Genomic DNA, 26,031 nt, shown 5'->3' with positions numbered 1-26,031 from the left:
CCATCACAACCCACACATCCCAAAACCTAGGCCTGCATGCGTCCACTAAGCATGGACACCCATCACCAAAGCATGCCCAATGCATATACACATCCCCCCCACAAGCCACCCTCACCAAAGCCCCCACACACGAATGCCAGCACTTGGGGACACGAGAACCCACAGATACACCCATATGCCACACATTGAAACTATAACCATACCTCTATACCCCTGCAGGACCCGACCGTCAACACACCGCGGCGGAGGGGCCAGAATTATCCACACCCCCCACCCAAGAGGCCGTCAGCGATGACAGCAGCTCTGTCGATCTGGACACCGATGACCAGCCCGGACCATCGGGGACCTCTGGACAGTCGGTTCCCCTCACACAGGCACAGGCCACTACAGACCCTAACCCCTCTGGGAACACCAGCACAGCTCCCACCCAGCGGGCCCATGCCTCTGTCTCCAGGGCGCGTCAATCTGCGGTGTGTCTACCACTACAGGGCACCCAGGATAACCCACCACCCCAACAACAACAGGGACCTGGGGGCAGTGGTAGTGGGCACACCGGCCAGGGGGCAGAGGCCCAGGGAAACAGGGGAACTCGGAGGGCAGCTGTGCGACAGGGGGGGGAGGAGAGGCCCAGGGAACCCACTCTCCACGAGGTCCTCACCACCATCATGGGAGCATACAACCGCTCCCAGGAGACGATGGCGACGGTACTGGCCCGGTTCCAGGAGATCCAGGCACTGCAGGAGGAACACTATCGGGGGTACAGGGAGGACATCAGAGCCATCAACACCACCCTGGTTACCATGGTAGGGCTGCTGCAGGACCTCGTAAACACCAGGGCGGACACTGAACAACACCCAAGGGCCCCTGCCACTAGCCTGGACCAAGAACAGCCAACCACCTCCGCCGGCGCTAGTGGACAGGAGGCCCCCACACAGCAGCAGCCCACCAGACCCCCACCTCCTGCAGGAGAAGAACCACCCCGCAAGAAGGCCCTGAGATCTCGCAAGAAGACAGAGTAGGATGTCAAGACCCCCGCCAGCAATGGATACCACCTGATGTCATCCCACTGTCCCACATTGTCACCCTGTCCGTCCTTGAACTGCCCATGCTCCATCTCTCCACAGGCCTCTGGACAATGCACCTGTGTGACTGTTACTCTGGACTCTGCCATGGACATTCCTTCACCATAGCCCCCATCCACTTGAAACCACCCATCCCATTTTGAGCACTTCAATAAACACCTATTTTGCACCAAAATATCTGGAGTCTGGCTGTGATTTCAATAGATTGTAATTGACATGACAGTGCAAATATGTCCTTGTACATGGTGAAGTCAACAAACAGCTGCCACAAAGCTGTAGTCCATGGGGAAACGAAGCACAGGACTCGTAGTGGGGACCCCAGATCTGAAATAGGGAGGGAAAAGCCAAAACTCAGTCATCATACACTGGGGCAAATAGACAGGCAGCAGAGATGCTGGAGAGTAGTTCACATTTACTAAATTATCTTTGAAATGTTACCTGTGTCCTATTGGAAGTACTGTTCAATGATTCTGTCCCTGTTGTCTGTTTCAGCCCCGTCGTCTTCCTCCTCGTCACTCTCCTCAGGTTCCACCGCTGCCACAACACCACCGTCTCGACCATCCTCCTGCAGGAAAGGCACCTGGCGGCGCAAAGCCAGGTTGTGAAGCATGCAGCAGGCCACGATGATGTGACACACCTTCTTAGGTGAGTACATTAGGGATCCACCTGTCATATGCAGGCACCTAAACCTGGCCTTTAGGAGGCCAAAGGTGCGTTCGATCACCCTCCTAGTACGCCCATGGGCCTCATTGTACCGTTCCTCTGCCCTGGTCCGGGGATTCCTTACTGGGGTCAGTAGCCACGACATGTTGGGGTACCCAGAGTCCCCCACTAGCCTTACACGGTGTCTCTGTAGCTGTTCCATCACGTAAGGGATGCTGCTATTCCTGAGGATGTAGGCGTCATGCACTGACCCTGGGAATTTGGCATTTACATGCGAGATGTACTGGTCAGCCAAACACACCACCTGGATGTTCATTGAATGGTAACTTTTTCTGTTCCTGTACACCTGCTCCCTGTCTCTTGGGGGAACCAAAGCCACATGGGTCCCATCAATGGCACCAATTACGTTGGGAATATGTCCAAGGGTGTAGAAATCACCCTTCACTGTAGCCAATTCGCCCACCTCAGGGAAAATGATGTAGCTCCTCACGGATTTCATCAGGGCAGACAACACTCTGGATAACACCTTCGAAAACATGGGCTGAGACATCCCAGAAGCAATTCCCACGGTTGTCTGAAATGACCCACTTGCCAAGAAATGGAGTACTGACATGACCTGCACCAGAGGGGGAATCCCTGTGGGTTGGCGGATGGGGGACATCAGGTCGGGCTCCAGCTGGGCACACAGTTCATGGATAGTGGCACGGTTAAGACGGTAGGTCAGGATAATGTGGCGTTCTTCCATTGTCGACAGGTCCACCAGCGGGCGGTACACGGGAGGATTCATCCGTCTCCTCGCCCAACCCAGCGGACGGTGCCTAGGAAGGACAACATGGAGCACACAGTCAAGCAACCCACAGGTACGTACTCACAGCTAGCACAGTATACGATTCTCTATGCAGTGAATGGCGTGTCTGAGTGGCTATGCAAGGCCTAGGCCTGTGTGACGCAGTTGAATTTTAGCCATGTGGGCCCTGGAAATGGCGGCTGCCTGACCTGTGAAGTGTGACAATGGGATGTGAGGTCAATGCGCTGGCGTGGCACACCGCGGCGGGCGGCGGGCGAAGACCGCAGCGCAAAGCCGCATTGGTTAACATTGAAGCCTATGGGTTTCAGGAGCCAATGGCGAAGGGCGCCGGCGGTGGCGGGACGCACCGCCGCGGTACGCACCGCCGCGGACGTGACCGCCATTTTCTATCTAATTATCCACTTGCGACTTGAACTTTCACAGGAGAGGACCTATACTGCAAGTGTTGCTGTGACCTCGGTCTGGAAGGGACAATGGCTGCTGCACCTGGGGAAAGGGCCCCTGCCTTCACTGGAGAGGAGTTGGAGAAACTCGTGGATGGGGTCCTCCTCCAGTATGCGCTACTCTACGGTCCTCCAGACCAACAAGTGAGTTTAATTCAATCTGGATTTGGGGATACTGGCTGGCTTGGGGGCCTGGCGGGGATGGGGGGCATGTTGGGCCTGGCGGGGATGGGGGGCATGTTGGGCCTGGCGGGGGGCATGGCGGGGATGGGGGGCATGTTGGGCCTGGCGGGGGGCATGGCGGGGATGGGGGGCATGTTGGGCCTGGCGGGGGGCATGGCGGGGATGGGGGGCATGTTGGGCCTGGCGGGGGGCATGGCGGGGATGGGGGGCATGTTGGGCCTGGCGGGGGGCCTGGCGGGGGGCATGGCGGGGATGGGGGGCATGTTGGGCCTGGCGGGGGGCATGGCGGGGATGGGGGGCATGTTGGGCCTGGCGGGGGGCCTGGCGGGGGGCATGGCGGGGATGGGGGGCATGTTGGGCCTGGCGGGGGGCATGGCGGGGATGGGGGGCGTTGGGCCACTGGAAAGGAAAATGCTGACAAACTTGAACGTGGTATTTCTCCCTCCCTGTACGTGTCACATAGGTCCGCGCCCATGAGAAGATCGGGATTTGGCGTGCCATCGCCAAGGAAGTCCGGACCCTGGGGGTCCACCATCGACGGGGCACCCACTGCCGCAAGAGGTGGGAGGACATCCTCCGCGGGACCAAGAAGACCGCCGAGTCTCTGCTGGGGATGGCCTCCCAACGTAGGCGGGGTGCCTGCCGTCAACTGAGCCCCCTGATGTTCCGGATCCTGGCGGTGGCCTACCCTGAATTGGATGGGCGCGTGAGGGCAGCACAGCAGACACAAGGGGGTGAGTACAAGCATTATCTACTCTGTTGTCGCGCAGTGGAGGTGTCTGGTTGGGGGAGGAGGGCTGGGGGTCCCCCTAGGCCAGGGCGATATCTGTAGGCTGGGCACCCCCGTAAGCCCCTGTGTCCCCAGCCACCACCCTCAGTAGTGTGTCAGTACAGCCATCCCTGGGCCGTGTCATCCATGGGTGCAGTTGTCAACTCTAGGCGTGTAGGGCATGTTCCACGGAATGCGTAGCGGACCCCAAGTGCGCAACTTAGTGCAGGGGGCATCTGTGTCTGTCATGTCCGCTAACTGTACCGGAGATCCATGTACTCAATATCCCTTTATTTCTCTCTCCCCCCCCCTTTTTGTTTGTCTTTCTGTGCTTGTGTGCATCAGCATCATCAGGCGGAGGAGAAGTGGCATCGGGGCAGGAGGGAGCTGCATCTCACATGGCCCAGGAGGGCCATGCCACAGAGTCAGACTGGACCAGTGAGACGGAGGGCGAGGGGAGCTCCACGACGGGGACGACTGGACCCTGCAGCGACACGGACACGTCCTCGGAAGGGGGCTCCCTTGCGGGGGTGGCACCATCCGTGCCCCCCGCCATTACAGGTACAGCCGCCACCCAGCGCACCATCTCCACCCTCCCAGCAGCCCCTCAGCGTTCGCCCCGTGCCCGCTCTGCCAGGAAGCCGGGCATCTCCTTCGCCCCAGGCACCTCAGGCCCTGCCCCTGTTACCCCCGCTGCCCTCAGTGAGGAGGTCATTGACCTCCTCCGAACGCTCATTGTTGGGCAGACTACCCTTTTGAATGCCATCCAGGGGGTGGAGAGGGAGGTTCATCGCAGCAATGCGTACCTGGAGGGCATTCATTCGGGTCAGGCTGCCCATCAGCGATCGTTCCAGGCTCTGGCCTCAGCACTGACGGCAGCCATTGTCCCTGTCTCCTGCCTGCCTCTACTAACTCCCTCCTCCCAGTCTCCTGTTCCTCTGCCTGTCCCACCCACACCATCAGACCAGCCTGCACACACCTCAACACCCAAGAGAAGCTCATCCAAACATAAGCACCACAGATCACGCAGACATTCACACACGCAACATTCCGATGCAGACATGCCAACAGTCACTACCACCTCTGTGACCCCCACCTCCTCGTCTCCCTCCTCCCTCCCTGTGACGTCTACACTCACACCTCCATTCACCTCACCATCAGCCAGTGTTTCCATCACCAGCACACCCTCCACTCCAGTCCGCACACGTGCAGTCACCACCCCCACTGCCATTTACACGTCCCCTGTGTCCTCTCCCACTGTGTCTGTCACCCCCTCTTCCACACCACACAAACGCAGCCACCCACCCACCCAACAGCCATCCACCTCACGACAGCCTATCCCTCCTGCACCTGCACCCAAAGACAGCAAACGTGACTCACCTACAACCACATCCTCTCCCTCCACTCCCATTCCCACTGTACCTACCACTCTCCATTGTCCCAAGAAGCTCTTCCTCGCCACTACTAACTTCTTTCCTGACCCTGAGCCCCCCCCTCCTTCTCGTCGGGGTAAGAAGAGCACCTCAGCCACCACCAGCCCTGCAGCCCCCTTGACAAGGGTGCAGGGGTATTGGAGCCCGCCAGCCCGCATGTCTGGATCTTCGCCCAGCAGCAAGGGGACAGCCAGCCCACCCCCTGGGAAGAGGAGCAGAAGGCGGAAGGGGCGCCGCAGGAGCCCGCCTTCTACATCCCCCCCGGACACCACCCAGAGACAGTCACCAGCCACAGCTCCAAAGGGAGGAAAGGGACACAGGCCCACGACTAAGGAGGGCAAGGGCAGCAAGTCGGAGAGGTCAGGCAGCAGGCCTGCTGCCCAGGAGGAGCCCACAACCCCCATAGCCGCTGCCCCGGGAGGAACCGGCACAGCTGCCCCGGGAGAGCCCACCACCCCCATAGCCGCTGCCCAGGGAGGACCCAGCCCAGCTGGCCAGGAGGGCCCCACCACCCACAGCCCAGGTGGGCAGTGAAGGAGCACCATCCCCGCTGCCCAGGAGGGCACCACCAGGCAATTAGCAGTTGGCCATAGACCGGCCGCCGTCTCAAGAACCGCTGAACTGGGCCCTTCAAGGCAAGGACCGCTGAACTGGGCCCGCCGTCTCAAGAACCGCTCCGCTGGGCCCCGCCGTCTCAAGAACCGCTGAACTGGGCCCTTCAAGGCAAGTAGCGCTGACCTGGGCCCCACCGTCTCAAGAACCGCTGAACTGGGCCCCGCCGTCTCAAGAACCGCTGAACTGGGCCCTTCAAGGCAAGTAGCGCTGACCTGGGCCCCGCCGTCTCAAGAACCGCTGAACTGGGCCCCGCCGTCTCAAGAACCGCTGAACTGGGCCCTTCAAGGCAAGAACCGCTGGCCCTTTGGCAGACGTGGCAGGGCAGGATCTATCTCGGGCAGGGCTGCAGGATGTCCTCTGGCCAACTTGCCTCCTCCAGTGGCAGTGGGGTCTGTTATGGACTGTATGGACTGTGGCTTTGCTCTCCCCAGGATGGCCCAGTGGGCAGGCCACCCACTGTATGGACTGTATGGACTGTGGCTTTGCTCTCCCCAGGATGGCCCAGTGGGCAGGCCACCCACTGTATGGACTGTTTGGACTGTGGCTTTGCTCTCCCCAGGATGGCCCAGTGGGAAGGCCACCCACTGTATGGACTGTATGGACTGTGGCTTTGCTCTCCCCAGGATGGCCCAGTGGGCAGGCCACCCACTGTATGGACTGTATGGACTGTGGCTTTGCTCTCCCCAGGATGGCCCAGTGGGCAGGCCACCCACTGTATGGACTGTTTGGACTGTGGCTTTGCTCTCCCCAGGATGGCCCAGTGGGCAGGCCACCCACTGTATGGACTGTATGGACTGTGGCTTTGCTCTCCCCAGGATGGCCCAGTGGGCAGGCCACCCACTGTATGGACTGTTTGGACTGTGGCTTTGCTCTCCCCAGGATGGCCCAGTGGGCAGGCCACCCACTGTATGGACTGTATGGACTGTGGCTTTGCTCTCCCCAGGATGGCCCAGTGGTCATGGAGTCCCCTCGTGGATCTGGCGTCGTGTACTCAAGTGGCTGAGGTGCCCCCCCTTCCCTTCCCCCTGAGGTGCCTGTCCGATTTTCTTTCTGATGCCCCTGCAGTGTTCTCTCCGTGGAGTTCTTGTCGTGGGACTGGGCCTTGCCCCTTTGCACAGGAACCCTGTGATCCACGGACAGTGGTTGGACTACATTTAGTAGCTGTATATATTTTGTATATAGTTTATTTATTTATTGGGATTACTGGTGTCCATATTTCAATATATCTGCCCGTTTATGATCTCTTCTTTTGGTCTTTGCATTATTTCGGAGGGGGGTGGTTTGTGGGTTGTGACAGTGATCTGTGGGAATGCATTGATGTGTGTGTTGTAGTGGGTGTGGGTGGGCGGGTGTGTGCCGGTAATCTTTTCCCTCCCCTGTGTCGTAGGTGCAGTACTCACCGATGTCTTCCGCGCCGCCGGGCGTGCTCCTGGTATATGAGCAGGAATAGGAGTGCGGGGATGACCTGCAACTCTGGTTCCATGCTGCCGAAATCTCGCGTGGAGTGCGTAGAGGTGAGCGTTTTCCCGTTCGTAGTCTGTTTCCGCCGTGTTCTTATAGGCGGTGCTCCCGCCCCGGAAAAGGTGGCAGATTGGTGGGTCGTAATAGGGTGGGCGGTACATTGTCTGCCGCCTGGCTGTTGGCGGGAACCGCCGCGCTGTTTGTTTGTACCGCTGTGGCGGGCGGAGTGTTAAGTTGGCGGGCTGTGTTGGCGGTTCCCGCCAGGGTCAGAATTGCATATTTAAGACCGCCGGCCTGTTGGCGGCTTGGCCGCCGCTTTATCACCGACCGCCAGGGTCAGAATGAGGGCCAATATGTTGATGAAGACCTGACTGAGCTGCACAGTTTGCAAATACATATGTGCACCTTTTCAGCAATCACATAAGCAAACCCATACCCAAATCTGAGGATATTTTAGGATGAACCTGCCAAGGTTATTGCAGTTTCTGCATAGTCCTGTGTCACTGAACGTGTCAGGAAAGAGCAGATTGATTGTTGTTATGTGTGAGTCAATGTACAATCATGGGTGCCCCAATTGCAACCCAGAAGGGTCACAACCCAGTTGATTCTCCTATTCCCAGGAGATGATAATGATCATTATTACAGTTAGTTAGAGTTGCTATCTCTGTTCAATAAACTATTAACATCAAACAGAGTTAGAGGAAGTGGCACTATAGCATAAGATGTCGGTTTTTACCCAAAATAAGAAGGTGGGTTGAGTATGATATAGGCACCTGATGTAACTTGCACGCTTTCAGATGAAAGTCATTTGATAGGTGCCTGCAGTGGATTCTGCATTATGATGCTGCCCTCTCCACAAACACATTCCACAGTTATTAGGCTTGCACTTAAAAAGCCTTGCTTTGATGGGATTAGTGCATTGAGTGGTTCTGAAAAATGCTTCTTATGAACCATCTCGGAAGTGGCAGCATGCAAACCCAATGTTTCTGCACATCGATCCTGTGACAGATCCTTACAAAGGTGGGGGTTTATAGAGACATTTTTAAAAAGAGGAATATTTTAACTCACATGAAAGGCGGAGTGTTGTGTAAATTTATTTTTAACTCTGTCTTAGGGATATATGTATAATATTAAAAACTTTTTTTCTATATAGCACCGTTTTTAAACACTGTAAATAGAAGGTGCAACATTTACAGAGCTTAGTGAGCTCAGAATGATGAAAGACTGAGCCAGCCTTCCTTGGATTTAAGCACATTACTGCTTCTCCATTTGTTGTTTTGAGCTTAATTCATTGAGTTTAGGGATTATAGTGTTGCTTATGTGGGAAGAGTTTTTGTATTGTGCATATGACCCAGAGAGTTGTGCTTTTCATGGCATCTTGAAATTGTAGTTATGCTTTCTCATTCAATGAAGTGGAGGTTGATTAGAAATATTTGTGTGGGCATAGCTGATTCTTTCTTTGCTAGACAGTCAAGGTCTGGTTTGGAAGTGTTTGGAGTAAGGGAGAAATCATTTTGTAGAGAATCAGCTTTTTGTATCCTCTTTGAATGCCAGGAGATGATGAATATTTGTGAACCTTGCCGGCATTACAATCTTACGATTGGTTTCTGAAAAGGCAGGAATGTGCCACCAATGCGCATTTTCTTGAAAGGTGGAACGGACAGTGAGTTTGCTTAGCTCAGGTAGGACAGTATCAAGATGATGGTGGTCCAGATTTTCTGAGGGAACCGTTGGGGAAATAATGTGGGAAAAGGTTGGTATGATGAAGACTAGACCTTCTGTAACTTTCTTCACTTGTGACACTAGTGACAGGTGAGTGCCCATGAAAACTCCCATGTTTTTTGCATGTCATTGGAAGAGATCCGGTTCCTGAGGCCAGAAGGTTGTAGGGTGGTAACTTTCCATTTTACCACAGTTTGTGATGAGTTAAATTTCAGGAGGTTGATTAGTTATATTTGTGAAGGGCTTGGAGGCAGTGGTCTGGGACAAAGGAGAATAGGTCAGGGTTTTGAGCTTTAAAGTGCAGTGGGTGTCTTCTACATGGCTGTAACAGGTCTGATTGAAGGATCAGATGAGCTCTAGCAGTTGACTGAGGTATAGACAGATGATGAAACATTATGGGTCTCCTATCTAGTGTAGAAAGGAGTTAGAGTACAGTGGGCACGAGATGATGCTTCACCTGTTGGAGAGATACGAGGAGATCCTTTCTATGAAAGTTTCTTGAATACCAAGATCTTCTAGCCTTAAAACACATGAGAAATGATGCACTGAATCAAAGGCAGTGGATGGCTTTAGACCTTATTAGACAGCCTATCCATTTTTGTCGACACTGGTTCTTCTGGCCATTCCAGAAGTGATAGAGGGTAGGTTTTTGTCCAAGCCGTCTGTGTTGATGAGTTTGCTAAGAGTGGCCTCTTGCAGACTGGTTGCTAGTTAGTAGCTTCTTCTGGATTGAGATTTTGTTTGCTTGTGATCAACTTGATGTAGGTGGCCATTAAGTCACTGGGATAGATGCATGCTCATGGTGTCTGCATTAGAATGTTCCAATGCCCTGCCATTTCAATGGTAAGAATGTAAAATGTGTAAAAAACAAGATAGCAAAATACGGACTCCAATACAATGTCCTTTTCCAGGCATTGAATGTATGTAGTACTCATCCAATATGTCTGTCTGAAGGACTTGTTCCCTCAGTTTAGGGAAGAAACTATTTCTTATTATTTCTAAGACTTTTTATCTACAGTTGAATTTGCATATGTAAGGTGGACATATCAGAGCCCAAATTCAGACATACGGAGAGTATGCTAGCATATTCTTGTATGGAAAAGAATAATGGGATGGGAGAGAGAGAGAGTGAGAGAGAGAGAGAGAGAGAGATTGTCAATGCAATGGTCTTTCCATGTAATGACTTTAAAGAGTAAGACTGGCAAGATGCTTGGGTTGAATGTTATAGTTATGTTTGAATGCAGAGAGGAACATAGTCTCTTCTGGCCTAACAGTGACGGGCTTGTGCTGTTACTCAGGAGGGTGAAGGTTCTAATCCTAGTGTCGCTTGGCAGTGTGTTTGTATATTTACCTGTGTTTTGACTGTTAAACCTTTCTAGTGATGGAACATTTCATTTATTTCCAATCACATGCATGGGTTTGACTGTCATAGGTATGTCTGGAAGCATCATAGTAAGGAGTCACCTATGGCCTAAAGGTTACAGTCACAGACTCTCACACTGAAAGTTGAGGGATTCCAATCCAGGTGTGTCCGTGGTCGTATTCCTTATTTAATTTCTTTTAAACCTCAAAAGTTTAAGGTTCATACTGAAAGGTGATCTCACTCTCTTTAATTGACACATACATTTTTCTTTTCAATTTGTGCTAATATATCTCATTTAAAATATATCAGCCATCGAACCGTAAGAAAACTCTCTCACTTTCTTTCTCTCTCTCTCTCTTTCAATCTCCTTTTCTCACTCATACACCCACTCATACCCTTACCCAGCCACTCACAGACCCACTCAGGCATTCATGTACCCACTCACAGACTTTTGTGCACCAACTCACATCTCAAATATATATATATATATATATATATATATATATATATATATATATATATATATATATACACATATATATATATACATATATATATATATATATATATATATATATATATACATATATAAATATATAAAACTCGTGCTCTAAGATAACTATAACTCGCGCCCTCACCATGCACTGATAATTACACCACAATTACAGCACTCAAGACATCTTTGATAGCATTACTAATCATATCAGTGTGATATTTGCAGTAAAAACTTTACGAAAAAAACTATGCATCATGAGGGTACGAGTTCTAGTTTCCTTAGGGCACGAGTTATAGTTACTTGAGATAACTCTACCTTTAACTGGTAAATTTCTATGGTTTTGTACATTTAAAATGTGAGCCTAACTATAACATCCCTGTAACATCTGTTTGTTCAGTGAATATAATTATATCTATCTATCTATCTATCTATCTATCTATCTATCTATCTATCTATCTATCTATCTATCTATCTATCTATCTATCTATCTATCTATCTATCTATAATCCAAATAAGGTTTACACCGCACTTCATGAACTCTTAAGCTCTTTATTTAGCCAACACTTTGCAACTGTACCAACGCGTTCAACCAAACTAGTCTTTTTCACAGTTAGTGAGTCCTATCACTATGTTTCCCTTTTATACTAAAAGTCCCAATCACCCATTATGGGGCAATATGAGACTTGTAATATGCAATTAAAACCACAACATACTAGATCAAATTAAAAAAATTAAATGGCAATTTGTTCTTAATCAAATCAATATGAGAAAATAATCATGACACAGTTTGTATAAACATCACTGGTGTACTCATCGATCCCTGTATCATATTATGAAAATTCATAGCAACTTCCAACTAATATCTCAAAAATCACAGATTTCTGGTATAGTACAACAACTCTAATATACAACATCAATTGTCACATTATTGTACAGAATATCCTTGAATGTCAAATTTGTATAATCTCACACTCCTGATATCAAAATGTATATAAGGCTATACTATAATGCTTAAATCAGTTAATTTACAAATTAACATAAAGCTCCTCATCGCAATTCAATCCAGAAGGAGCATGAACGTATTGTGCAGATTGATGAGTTAGAGCTTGATACTCATCTAATGACAGCAACCCTGTCACTTCTATACCGAGAGTGCCCTTGGGCTGTCTTAAACTCCTCAACAACCAAACAATTAGCAGACAAAAATTATGCCATTTTTGCAAATCTCAGGTGTGAGAAAGGGTGAGAACTGTTTTTGTTCAGTAAATTCCACTGGGGTATTTGTTCAGTATGTTCTACTTAAGAGGGTGCCAATAAAATAAATATATTTGTTTTTAGATATTTGATGGAGTCTGGACACAGCTGGAGGAAGCTGTAACGGGGTTTTCAATGAATATGTTTGCACTTGGTAGATGCATCTCAAAAGTCAGATCCAGTACATAAACTAATGTGATAGGGGTCAAGAGGAGACTAGATTACAGAGACCTTGCGAATGGGAGAAGAAGAGGCATTGTGATTTTAACAGAATCATGCGGAACTCTTATTTTCACATTTTCTATTATCCATTTACATATATTACCAATGTAAATTACTGGAAGAATAAGTAGCTGAGAATCAGGAAGTCTGATCGACCCCTAATCATCTTTGTCTTTAAGAAGGAATACATTCATATTTGACAAATGTGTTGCAAATACAACAATTTGCTTCCGTTTATTCAAACGTCTGCGAGGGAGAAACTTATTGAAATCTATAAATACAATAGAAAATAATTAGTGCTAGCCTCAATTTATACATATTTTTAAGTAATGGCCTCAGAGGAATAATACCCCATTTGAAATATACAATAAAAAATGAAATGTTTAGCAGTATATCTTAAAAAATATCCCTGCATGTTGAAGTCCCCACAGCTATGCCCTAAATCAAGGTTGCTTGTGCTAGCGCAGGAGTTTTAACAAGAATTATTAATGATTGTTTATGTATTCTGAGTGTTAATATTTCATAGAAAATGTTATAACGTACAAAATAAATAAATGCCCACATTTGAAAATGTAATCACGAAGAGTGGTCTGCAATGTTCACAAAGTTTACTCATTATTCGCTTATTAACATGAAAAATTGAGCTTATGATTGATTAATGTAGTAATATACCATATTTAGGGTTATGCTTTATGTATTATTTTATTAATTGAAAGCCTTAACTTAGCAAAGGTCTTGGCCTAGTTGCATGGCCTCATGTCAAACTGTATTTCTGAAAGCGTTTAATAAAATGTCTGCTTAAAGAATTAAAACTGTGAACTTCTAAAAGTCTTTTTTCATGAGAACTGCTTGCTAGACAATACTATTCTTGCTAAATGTAACAAGATGAGTGTAAGGTGTGTAAGATTGACTTTCTCAGGAGGAGAACAATGGAGATACTGACTGGAACACAAGCTGCAACAATATTGTCACCTGACAGCCGGATGATGAGGACATTGCTAAAAGGACCATTCCTAAACATGTGAACCGTGAACTGGTAGACTCTTCAGACTCGAAGTTTTAATATTATTGGACAAAGTGCTAACATGCGATCCTTCAACTAATAGGGAATTGGGAAGTAGTTTTAGGAAATTAACAGGACGGCACTGAAGAACGAGAGCCCACTTTTGCCTATTTTCCTGACCGAAAGGTTATTGACTATTGAGCGTTTTGAAACATGCTTAACTTTAATGCTGAAAAGACTTTTACCCTTTCTAAACCTTGCTGATGCCTTGCTGACTGAACTGATGTCCTGAGTATGAAGACTGACTCTGCTTGCTGATCCACTTTGAGGATTAGGTATTATTGCTCGAAAAGAGGTTTGTCATTCATGTTTGCATTTCTTTCTAGGTACCAACCGCAATATTTTGATAGAGTCATAGTTAGATGTTTTCCAAGTTTATGTTGACTAAATTGTTTTGCATGAAGCCCAACATGTTGATTCTAATCGGATAATAGTTAAGGAGTTTACTAATGAAGCTTGCTATATGAAATAACAATTGAGGTCTTTTCTTTGCTGAAACTAAATGTATGTGATATCACTTGCGCTGATATTTTTGCTATTAATTTGCACCATAATATTAGAATGTGTTACAGCACAAACCTTGATCACACTGCAATTCTTCTGTAGATTTGGACCGCTAGTGTTGGTTCTGTATGTTTAACATTTGATTTTGAGATTATCTTACGTGGCCTTAGCATTGTTAATATAGGGAAATAAATATACTAACTTTTAACTAAAACGGTGTGGTTATTCATGACTGAAAGGTCATGGTGCGTTGATTACTGACTCCTATTTATTACTAATGATACTGATTATTGTTGAAAATTGATGATTAACTGACAATTGGTTATTGATCAAAATTGGTACATGGTCTAAATGGTGGGAACATCTCAAGCGTTGGTCAAAAGGTTCATTAACCTATTTGGGTTCCTTGTAAGTTGACTTTTTAAGGTCTGACGGACTAACACTTGTGAACCCTTTGTTTACTACTTTTATGTTGTTTTCATCTATGGGGTCGGCTCCCCAAAACCTATGCTCCTGGCTATGGCCCTGGCTTTCCCTCATGACCTCAGTGAAGAGTAATTGGCAGGAGGGATTATAACTCCCTCTCCTATTTGTTGCGTGGAGTAAACAGTGCAAAGTGAAGAGAAGATGAGAGGGCGTGTTCAAGCTGGGCGTCTCCGGCTCCCCTGGCCTTCCTCTCTAATGACAGCAGGGGTTGCATCATTTGTCGGTGCCAGTTGAGTTCACACTGCAGTATCTGGTAGGTGCTCAGGTGTTAAGTGCTGTGCGTAATCAGCAAAGTGGGAATTGGCATGGCGGGCAATTGGCAGGTGCCTGAGGGGCCAGTGGCAGAGGCCAGCTAGTGGGCTGTTTTTTCTGTATGTCAATAAGCAGTTCCACATACCAGGGCTGCTTTTTCTAACAAATAGACTGTGTTAAAAATGGGGTCTTTGGTTGGCAGTCAGGATACCAACTGTCCAAGTAAGGACCCTCACTCTAGACAGGGTAAGTCACTCACAATCCAAATTATCCTGTGCCCACCCTCTGTTAGCTTGGAACTGAGCAGTCAGGCTTAACTTAGAAGGGAATGTGTAAAGTATTTGTGCAAAGAATCATGCAATAACACAGTATAGCACCACAAAAATACACCACAAAGTGTTTAGAAAAATATATAATATTGATATGGATAAATGCAAGTCAAAACAATTAAGATGCAATAAGTGGACATTGAAATATCACTGTCAAATGATATAAAGTGTCTTTAGTCTCTTAAAAAGCAACAAATGTCTCTTGCAAGCACAAAGTACTTGGTTTGCATTCAAAATCTCTGCAAGAAACCACAGAGGAGGAGATGTGTGGAAAACAGGGAGGTGTGCGTCGTTTTCTCTGGCAGCACACGGCGATGCGTCATTTCTTTTTCACGTAGGGAAGGCTTTGAGTTGATTTCGGAGCTCGGACTTGGATTCTCTTTGGGTTGCGGGGTTTTCTGATGTCCCAGGGATGATGCGTTGAAATCCAGCGCTGGTAGGATGAAGTCACAGGGCTGCGGCGATCCGGTGGGCATTGCATGGACATTTCTACCGCGCGGCAGGTGCTGCGTCGATTCCTCTCAGGAAGTCGGGCTACATTGTTCCGGCTCGGCTTTGTGTTGATCCAGTGGGCTTTGCGTCGAAGTTCCGGTCGCTACGCTGGCGCTGCATCGATCTTCTCTTTGCAAAGTCGGCTGCATTGTTCCAATTCGGTGTGCGGCAATGCAGGCTGCGAGTTGTTTTCTGCCAGCTGTGCATTGATTTCCACCACACAGGGAGCTCTTCTTGCAGGAATGAAGTCTTTTTGGTCCTGAGACGTCAGGGAACAGGAGGCAAGCTCTATCCAAGCCCTTGGAGAGTACTTCTCAACACAGCCAGAGAGCAGCAAGGCAGCAGGGCAACAACAAGGCAGCAGTCCTTCTCAGAAAAGTAGTCAGGTGAGTCCTTTGGGCAGCCAGGCAGTTCTTCTTGACAGGTTGCAAGTTCTGGTTCAGAAGTATCTTGATGAAGTAGAGTGTCTACCTCAGAAGTGTCTGAGTTGTTAGGGGCAGAGGCTCTGTTTAAATACCTAAATGTGCCCTTGATGTGGGGGAGACTTCAAAAAGTGGCTTAGAAGTGCACAAGGTCCCCTTTCAGTTCAATCCTGTCGGCCAGGGACCCAGTAGGGGGTGTGGCAGTCCTTATTGTGAGGGCAAGCTACTGTCTTTGACTTGTAAGTGTCAGACCCTCCACCATCCCAGCCCAGGAAGACCCATTCAATATGCAGATGTATGCAAGTGAGGCTGAGCATCCTGTGTTTGGGGTTTGTCTGAGTGAATGCACAAGGGAGCTGTCAACTGAACCTAGCCATACGTGAATTGTGAGGCACAGAAGTATTTGAGTGTAGAGAAATGCTCACTTTCTAAAAGTAGCATTTCTAAAATAGTAATATAAAATCCAACTTCACCATTAAGCAGGATTTTGTATCACCATTCTGGCCATACTAAATATGACCTGACTACTCCTTTCAGATCAGGATCTACCACTCAAACATTATATGAGGGTGGCCCTAATGCTATCTTATGAAAGAAGCAGGCCTCGCTGTAGTGTAAAATGAATTTAGGAGTTTTACACTACTTGGACATATAGAACACACATGTTCATATCCTGCCTTTTAACTACATAGCACCCCGCCCAATGGGCTACCGAGGGCCTACCTTAGGGGTGACTTATATGTAAAAAAAGGGGAGTTTAAGGCTTGGCAAGTACTTTCAAATGCCAAGTTGAAGTGGCAGTGAAACCGCACACACAGGCCCTGCAATGGCAGGCCTGAGACATGATTAGGGGGCTACTTATATGGGTGGCACAGCCAGTGCAGCTGCCCACTAGTGGCATTTAATTTACAGGCCCTGGGCACATGTAGTGCACTTTGCTAGGGACTTACAAGTAAATTAAATAAGCCAATTGGGTATGAGACAATGTCACCATGTTTGAAGGAGAGAGCATGTGCACTTTAACACTGATTAACAGTGGTAAAGTGTGCAGAGTCCTAAAGCCAGTAAAAATAAGGTCAGAAAAGGAGAAGGAGGAAGACAAAAAGTTCGGGGGTGACCCTGCAGAAAGGCCATTTCCAACAGACAGTTGCAGCTAAAGGTGAGAGGTAGTCTGAGTAAACTACATATTAAAAACAAATAAAGGAGCACTCTGCCTCACACTCCAGCATGCAGACAGCCACAATGCATCATGGTAAATGCAGCACAAGTTAGTTTTATATCCTTAAAGTAATCTGTAGTTTTTCCCCTTAGTAGGTGCAGCAAGTGCTGTGTATTTCTGGACACATATTTCTGGTTTTAGCCCTTCATCAACAGAGAACAGTTTAGTCTCTGGGGTTGCTGGAAATGCTGCCAAACGTCCTCTCTGGTTTATGTACCACTCACTGGTGCTCAGGTGCTTCAACCAGAGCTCATCAGCTTGTTGGCTCATGGAAGTCTTCTTACACATAAAAATACAAAAAAGGGAGCACTCTTCCTCACACTCCAGCATGCAGTCGGCCACAATGTATCATGGTAAATGCAGTACAAATTTGTTTTATATCCTTAAACTAATCTGTAGTTTTTTAATACAAAATATACTTTTACTGCATTTACCATGATGCATTGGGCCCGACTACATGCTGGTGTGTGAAGCAGAGTGCTCCCTTTCTGTTTTTCCTGTTTAAGAAGGGTCCCTTGAGCCAATTAGCTGGCAAGCTCTGGTTGAAGCACCTGCGTGCCAGTAAGTGGTACATAAAACTAAAGAGAGGACTTTTGGCAGCATTTCCAGCAATACCCGAGACAAAGCTGCTCTCTGCTGATGAAGGACAGAACCTAGAAACACGTGTCCAGAGATTTACAGCACTTGCTGCACTTACTAAGGTGAAAAACTTTAGATCACTTTGTGGATGCAAAATGAACTTGTACTGCATTTACCATGATGCATTGGGGCTGACTACATGCTGGAGTGTGAGGCAGACTGCTCCCTTTCTGTTTTCCCTGTTTAAGCTACATATTAGGTCTATTTATTGTTTTTTGCAGAATAGAATTGGGCAGCAGTAGGATGCAAATCATGTGGTGCACCTTCTTCCATCCCTGGGCTTAGGAGGTGACAGTGAACCTTTGAGGGAGGTGCGTCTTTTGAGCAGCACAATTAACAAGTATTTGGTGTGTGGTGAGGAGGCTTTTGTCCCCTACTGTGGGTCACACTGATTGGATAAACAAGTCACTGGTATCTGCTGCCAGTTGTTTCTGCTTGAGATTGGGAGTTTCATTCAAGTACTGTGAAATGGAATGAGAAAAAACCCAGAGAGTACTTCAAATGTTTAAGATAACTTTGCAATTAAAAATAATCTGAATAGATTACGATGAAGAGAAAAACATTTTGGCAGTGTTGCTGTTTGGAAAAAAAAACAAAAAAAAAAACCTCACTCACCCTCCATTCTGGAGAGAAAGGGGAGAGAAAAAGAAAATGAGATAGATACTAAAGGTAACGAGATAGCGAGTTGGGTGGAGAAACAAACAGAGTGTGGAAGAGGAGAGATTAAGTGGAGAGAAGGGTTGAATTATAGACTGGCATAGAGAGAGAGTGAGGAATGGGAAACACAAGTGAAGAGAGCAGGAGACGGTAAAGGGAGAAAAATAGTGAATGGTGAACCAAAGGGTAAATGGAGACAGGGCCAGCCGTAGGTATGGGTGAACTGGGGTCAGGCCGAAGGCGACCAAGTTTAGAGGGGCACACAATGAGCTCACCTATTGGTATTATTATTAATATTATTATTATTATTATTGTTGTCATTATTATTATAATTATACACTCCAACACCCTAGCTCCTCTCAGAATGACCACTGGGAAACACTCCTCCAGGAAAGCCAGCTGGTTCACTCCTGCACTCAAGGAATCAAAGCGCTCCTGCAGGAGGCTGGAGAAGAAGTGGAGGAACAGCAAACCCCCAGAAGATATTGCAACCTTCAAATCCGCCACAAGATCCCACCATGGCCTCATCAGATCCACAAGGAAAACTGCCCTGCAGGACTGCATCAACTCCAGCGCACACAACACTAAAGAACTCATCAACATCATCATGAATTTGCCAAACCACAAGCGAGACCACTAACACCCCTCCATCTCAGGATCTCTGCAACAGACTAGCCACCACCTTCCATCGGAAAATCACATCTACAACTGCTTTGCACCCCAAAACTCTCTGAACTCACCAACAACACCCCTACCAGGATTCACTGAACCCCAACGACTCCTTCCCACCTGGACCCCCCCTCACAATGGACGAGACTCACTCCATCATGAGCAGCATCAACTCCGGGGCCCCAACAGACCCCTGCCCCCACTACATCTTCAACAATGCCAGTGCCTCAATTGTGCCGGAACTCTGCAAGACCATCAACTGCTCCCTAGAATCAGCAACTTTCCCCGAGGACTGGAAGTACACCGAGATCCTCCCACTTCTGAAGACCCAATGGATCTGAAGAACTACAGCCCCCTCTCGCTGCTGCCCTTCCCAGATAAGGCCAAGAGAAAGCAATCAACATTCAGCTCCGCCAACACATCGAGGACAACAACACCCTAGACAACTACAATCAGGATTCAGAACTAACCACAGCACCGAACTGCCCTGCTCACAGCCACATATGACATCTGCTCCCTCCTCGACCATGGCCAAACAGCAGCCCTCATTCTACTAGATCTTTCAGCCACCTTCAATACAGTGTCCCATCGCTCCCTATGCACCAGACTCCAAACAGCAGGCATACGCGGAAAGGGACTCCAATGGATACACTCCTTCCTGACAGGCAGAACACAGAAAGTCAGGCTCCCATCACACCTGTCAGAACCTACAGTTATCAGCTGTGGAGTACCCCAAGGATCCTCGTTGAGCCCCACGCTGTTCAACATCGACATGACCCCGCTCGCCCTTATCATCGGGAACTATGGTATGAACATTGTCTCCTATGCTGATGACACCCAGCAGATCATCTCCCTGACCGAGAACCCCTCAACAGCCAAGAAGAATTTCTGGGACGGGATGGAAGCAGTCGTCACCTGGATGAAGGAGAGCTGAACTCCGACAAGATTGAGATCCTCATTTTGGGACCTTCCTCCTCAGCCTGGGATGACCCCTGGTGGCCCTCAACACTCGGCAGGCCCCCTGCCCCCACAGACCATACACAAAACCTCGGCGTCATCCTCGACTCAGTGCTCACCATGACCAGACAGGTCAACTCCGTCACATTCACCTGCTTCCACACCCTCTAACTCCTACGGAAGATTTTCAGATGGATACCAACTGACTGCCAAAAAAACTTAACTCACGCCCCATTCACAAGCAGACTTGACTACGGAAATGCGCTCTATGCCAATACCTCCAAGAAGAACCTGAACAAGCTACAACAAATTCAGAATGCCGCCACCAGACTCGTCCTGAACATTCCCCACCGAGAACAGATCACGGGACACCTGAAAGACTTCCACAGGCTCACCGTCAATAAAAGGATCAACTTCAAACTCCTCAGACATGCCTACAGAGCCCTTCACAACATCAGACCCAGCTACCTCAACATCACCTGGTACTCCCCTTCCAGACCTTGCCACTCATCCCAGAAGTCGCTTGCCAGCGTACCCCACGTAAAGAAGTCATCGGCTGGAGGAAGATCTTTCACCTACCAGACAGCAAAAGGTTGGAACACTTTACCTCTTCTCCTCAGACAGTCACATTCTCTACCTCAATTCGGGAAGCACCTCAAGACCTGACTCTTTGACTGAAATCTCAGGACGTACCCCTTGAGGCCCTATGGGTGAGTAGGACACTCTTAAAATATTTGATTGATTGATTGATAACATTATTATTTTTATTTTTATTATTATTATTTTTTTTTGTTATCAAATGCAGCAGCTCTTATTCATTTTATGTGTAAAACTCACCATTCTCTTCAGTTGTCTCCCTTCATTTGCATTTCCTCCTACCCTTCCCTCTCACTCTTGCTCCCTTCCAAAGCTTCTCACCTCCAATTTAGCAAATAAACAGATGATACAGGCTAATGGGGAGGATGGGAAACATGTGTTCAGAGGCTAGTCATTGCTAAGGTAATCAGCCAGAACTTGATTGACCAGTGAACAAGAGAGGCCCACATTAAGAGTGTCTGCAGTAACAAGACTGAAGACAAAGTTAGCTGTGTTGAAGGTGACAGGGCATAGACCTTTCATAACCCAATAATGGTCTCTTTCTTACCAAGTCTTGGTCAGAACATCCACTGCTAGGGATTTTTTGATAAAGGTAGTGTTATATACACCACTTAGAAAAGGCAGGAGTTGAACCGTGAGGGGAGGGTGGAAATTAAGAAGGAAGGAATATAGAGGGTGCCAAATTTGATGTTGCCCAGGGCGCTATTTGAGCAAACGCTGGTCTTGAAGGGTAATCTGTAATGGAATAACGGTGTTTCCAGTCCTGGATGATGCTGCTAACCTTTGAAACTTCAAAGACAATAATTTACTACACATTTCTCCCGTAAATAAGCCCTTGATGTTAACAACATAATGATTCATGAAAGGTTATGATCCACAAATGTCGGCCATTTTTTTTTGTGAGCTCGGGACAATTTTTCATCCCAGTCTGACCTGGTAACCAGGCCCTGTGTTGTAAGTACAAATGATGGATAATCAGGAACAATACAAGAAGATGATTTATTCAGGAAAATAACAACCCAAAAGGAAACGGCTGCTACTGGGCTGCCAAGCAATCCAACTGACACAGAATCCAAGTCAGTGCCTGGAACATCAGCATCAACCAGGCTCCAGAACGTGAGTCTTGATGTCACCAAGGTTCCAGGCTCAACATACACATGCTAGGAATAGAAGTAAAACATTTAAGATCACAACACCCTGTCCTCCGCCTCTCAGTTGCACCTCTCTCTGAGGGCCATACCTAGAATCAGAAGCATCCAAGATGATTGATAGAGGGATTGCCGGGCCGGTGTGAAGCAGCTGTGGAAGGGAAGGTATCATGAAGGGAGCAGGGCTTGCTACAAGTGGACTGTTGGTCCCCGTCCGACCTATGGTGCTTTGTACGAGGGGACAGCAGCACTGTTATTTGGTGCTGTGTCACTTGGCTGTCCACTAGCCAGATAGGTTACAACATTCCCATAAACTCCTCGTGGGCCCTGGTGATTCGGGAGTGAAGTCCTGGGTGCCCCGCCACCAATATTGCTGTTCTGTTCCGCACAGTCACACCTCTCCGTCGAGCCATGCCAGATCCCTAGGGCCGGTGATGCTTCCGGGGGAGGTAGCCAGGGCCGATGCAGGACAGATGCAGCGTGTGATGAGAGGAGGTGCCAGAAATGATGTAAGGCTTGATACAATTTCTCAGCTGGTCCCACTTGTCTCTGTTCCCCAGGAGTCCGTCAGGGAAGTCTGCAACAGCCCCTCGGTGTGCTGTGTGTAGGCATGTCACCTGCCAGGAGAGTCACTGACAAACAGTTCTCTATGAGCACCATCAGCCCCGGAGTATCATCCCACCCAGGAGAATTGTGTAGAATGACTGGATGGACTTGATGAGGGTGCGGAGACCATGCTTTCCCCCCTGGTTTCTCAGAGCCTCAGGGAACTGCGGCCGTCTTGGTGCATGGAATGACTCTGCCTCCCAGCGTCCAGCTTTAAGCACATGTACACTATGAACAGTATCAAAATATCACATTTGTTACTCATTGCCACTGGATCTAACGAGCCTAGAAGCAAACACAACTTTGGAGGCAACCTTCCAGTGTTCTCAGCAGCAGTTGGGGTGCACTTTGGTTTTTATGTTCCTTCCACAGGGTGGCCAATACAAACAGTCCTTTCAAGCACATCTTGTCTTCTCTGACCATTTAGGTTAATCTCTAAATTAGGCGGGAGATCTCTAAATAGGGTGGACAGTTCTCTGCCGAGTCAAAATAAGGTCCAAAGTTAGGCCTGTGCCTTTGTAGAAGAGTACAAGAAACAAAGGAGGTAAAGCATAAAGGCCTTTTTCCTTCATGGGTACCTATTGATATTTTAGGGAAAGACTAATTAAGAATATTCAAACTTATGGTGTGAAGTTACATTTTATTCCTTTAAAAAACTCTCACACTGGGCGTACCATACTTAAGTTCATACTCCTTAACATGTAAATACTTCGACGAATTGCCATCTCAAATCTATAACAAACAGTCCAGAGTACAAGTTATTCATCTTCAGAAGAAAGGAACAGTAAGTAGTACAATTGCCACAGCAGTGTAGCGTTGTGTTTGATCAGAGCTGGCTTTATCTGGAACAAGTTTGAAGAGTATGCTGATCATGGCATATGCTTTTCTCACGCACTAATGCAATCATCTGAATTACCATCAGGGGACTGCACAAGTTTTCACTTTGAGCCCTATGCCCTTGTTTTCCTCTTGATTTTACTGATAAGATAATCACTAAATCTGGCATTCATATTAGAGGTATAAAATGTGCAATTTAAACAAGAACAGTGATGCCAGATTCTACAGGGCCAAAGATGTAGTGAAACAGTTCATGACACGACCCGCTGAACTGACAATTGTTTCGAATAGGCAGGGTGTGTTCAGTGGTATTTTGTGTTGTTATTCTGTGCTCTCCCTTGTTATGGTGGGCTGTGAGCAAAGAAAAGTAAAACTACGAGAGTTTGTCCTGTCCTGACATATCCACAACGACTGGGATCTCAAAATCAACATATCTGCCACGTTTTCAGAGTGCATATGTTTGACATTTCTATGCTTGCAGCCTGCTCTTGAGTGACATTTACCAGTCTAATTTTCAATATGTTAACACTTTCTTGTGAGCAGAGGAAATGAATGCTTGTGATGTGAAGACATCTCTGCCCTTCAGATTGTACCAGTACCGAAATTCATGAGTAAAATTAGGATTCATTTAACTACTCCCATCTGATATGAGATCACTGAAGGTGTACCATGTGAGATCCAAGTCTACTTTCTATTTTGTGACTCAGACTAAGTCTGTAATAAGCATCATTGGCCTTAAGAAAAAAATCACCTACAATGGCCCCTGAAGTATTACGGAATGGCTTTAATGAGCAGCAGTGCATGCACAAAGTAACAATTATAAGTGATCATAGACACTAAAGCATATAATTAGTCCTATAAATGAATTCGCATAGGCGGCCGCCAGCACTAAGAAGCACCAATCTCAACCCCGGACAGTAACGATTATCAGTGACTCTAACCAGTATGTATGGCCATGACTCCAGGCAGTACATCTATCAGTGGCCCAATGTAGTGGATGCATCAATGCCCCTAAGCAGCAATAAGGATGAATTTTAGCCCCAGGCATTAAGACATCAATGACTCTGGGCAGTGAAAGATATTAAAGGTCGCAGCAAGTAACATGCATCAATGGCCTGACACAGTAATGAAGTATACAACAATGTGATGTTTGGAATTCTTGACTTAATCTCAGCCACTGATAATTACTTAAAGCTGCATCCCAATCCATCAGCCTATGGTTACTTTGCACAAAATGCCCCCTCAGATTGGATCCAGCCGCATGTAAATCAGGCCAAGTCCTCCTTGAATCAAAACACATCCAAATCAGGATTGCTTTTCCCTTGCTAGGACTCATCAACCAGGTCTAGTTTGGTTCCAGAGGCACAGTAAGTAAGTACAGGACCCACATCACTGCATAGCCACTGATAATTATTTGGGATGCATCCCATGTTATATTTATTGTCCTCACTATGCCACCTCAGTTTGGACCCAGCCATACACAAATCAGTCTTGACCATGTTCCAATGGGAACAGTCAAGCATGAACCTCCACGTCATGTCCTCATTGAACTGAAACACAAGCAAACCAGAACCAGTTTGGCCTTTAGGACTCATCATCCGAGTATAGCTTGGTTCCAGTTGCACATTGTGCAAGGGACCCACATCTCAGCATGTCTAACGCACGTAGGGCATCATACTAAAATGGTGGCCCCAGTGCATTGCTGTTTTGCATATCATTCCACCTCAGTTTGGGCCCAGCCAGAGACATAACAAAGGCCCCAGCAAACCGCTATGGTGCTGGGGGTCCCTAAACTCCAGGGGGCTAATTAAGCTCAGCACCTGGCCTGAGTGAGTACAGAGGGGGCCACCTCCATGCTCTGTACAGGGGAGCCCCTTCCACTTTCATTACACCATCGGACCCAGCGATATGCAAATCATTCTTGACCCTGCTGCAATAGGAACAGCTCAGTCCGACCTGCCAGGCCCTCCCTGAACCGAAACAGAAGCAAACCTGGGCCTATTTTATATTTAGGGCTCATCAGCCATGTATAGTTTGGTTCCAGTGCCAAAGTGTGCATTGGACCAATGTTGAGGCATACCCATCCCACTTAGGACGAGACACTAAAGATTACAAAAAGGGATGGATGGACTGAATCACAGCCAGTGGTAATTATTCATGCTGTTTTCCAGGACCTCTTATTCTGCACACTATGCCTCCTATCAGAGAGGAAACTACATAACTCTATATGGAATATTACATGCATGCATCACTGACGAGAGGATAGAGGGAGTATTATGATGTAAATGTCTAACATAGACATGACAAAGTTGAATGTAGATCCTAGCATTGGCATTTTCTTACTGAATGTCAGCACATGAAATACCTTGGAGAAAAAAGGTGAAGAATGTGTATTACCTACTGTAGCAAAACAACCTGCATATTAACAGCTTTTGCATTGCCCACAGGGCAGAAAGTTCAATTATGAAAGACAGTGAACAAGATTATGGAGGTGACTGTTATTAAAACATTAATAATGAACACTCTGTAAATGCAGAACAGACTGAATCTCATAACTCAAGATTAGGAGCCATTCATGACAACAGAAAGAGGAAGCCATGTTCATCAAGTCACAGTTTTGTCGACATATTTTCCACCTAT

Source organism: Pleurodeles waltl, chromosome 6 (assembly GCF_031143425.1).
Source record: "Pleurodeles waltl isolate 20211129_DDA chromosome 6, aPleWal1.hap1.20221129, whole genome shotgun sequence".
Classification (NCBI taxonomy): Eukaryota; Metazoa; Chordata; class Amphibia; order Caudata; family Salamandridae; genus Pleurodeles; species Pleurodeles waltl.
This window is presented reverse-complemented; position numbering follows the sequence as displayed.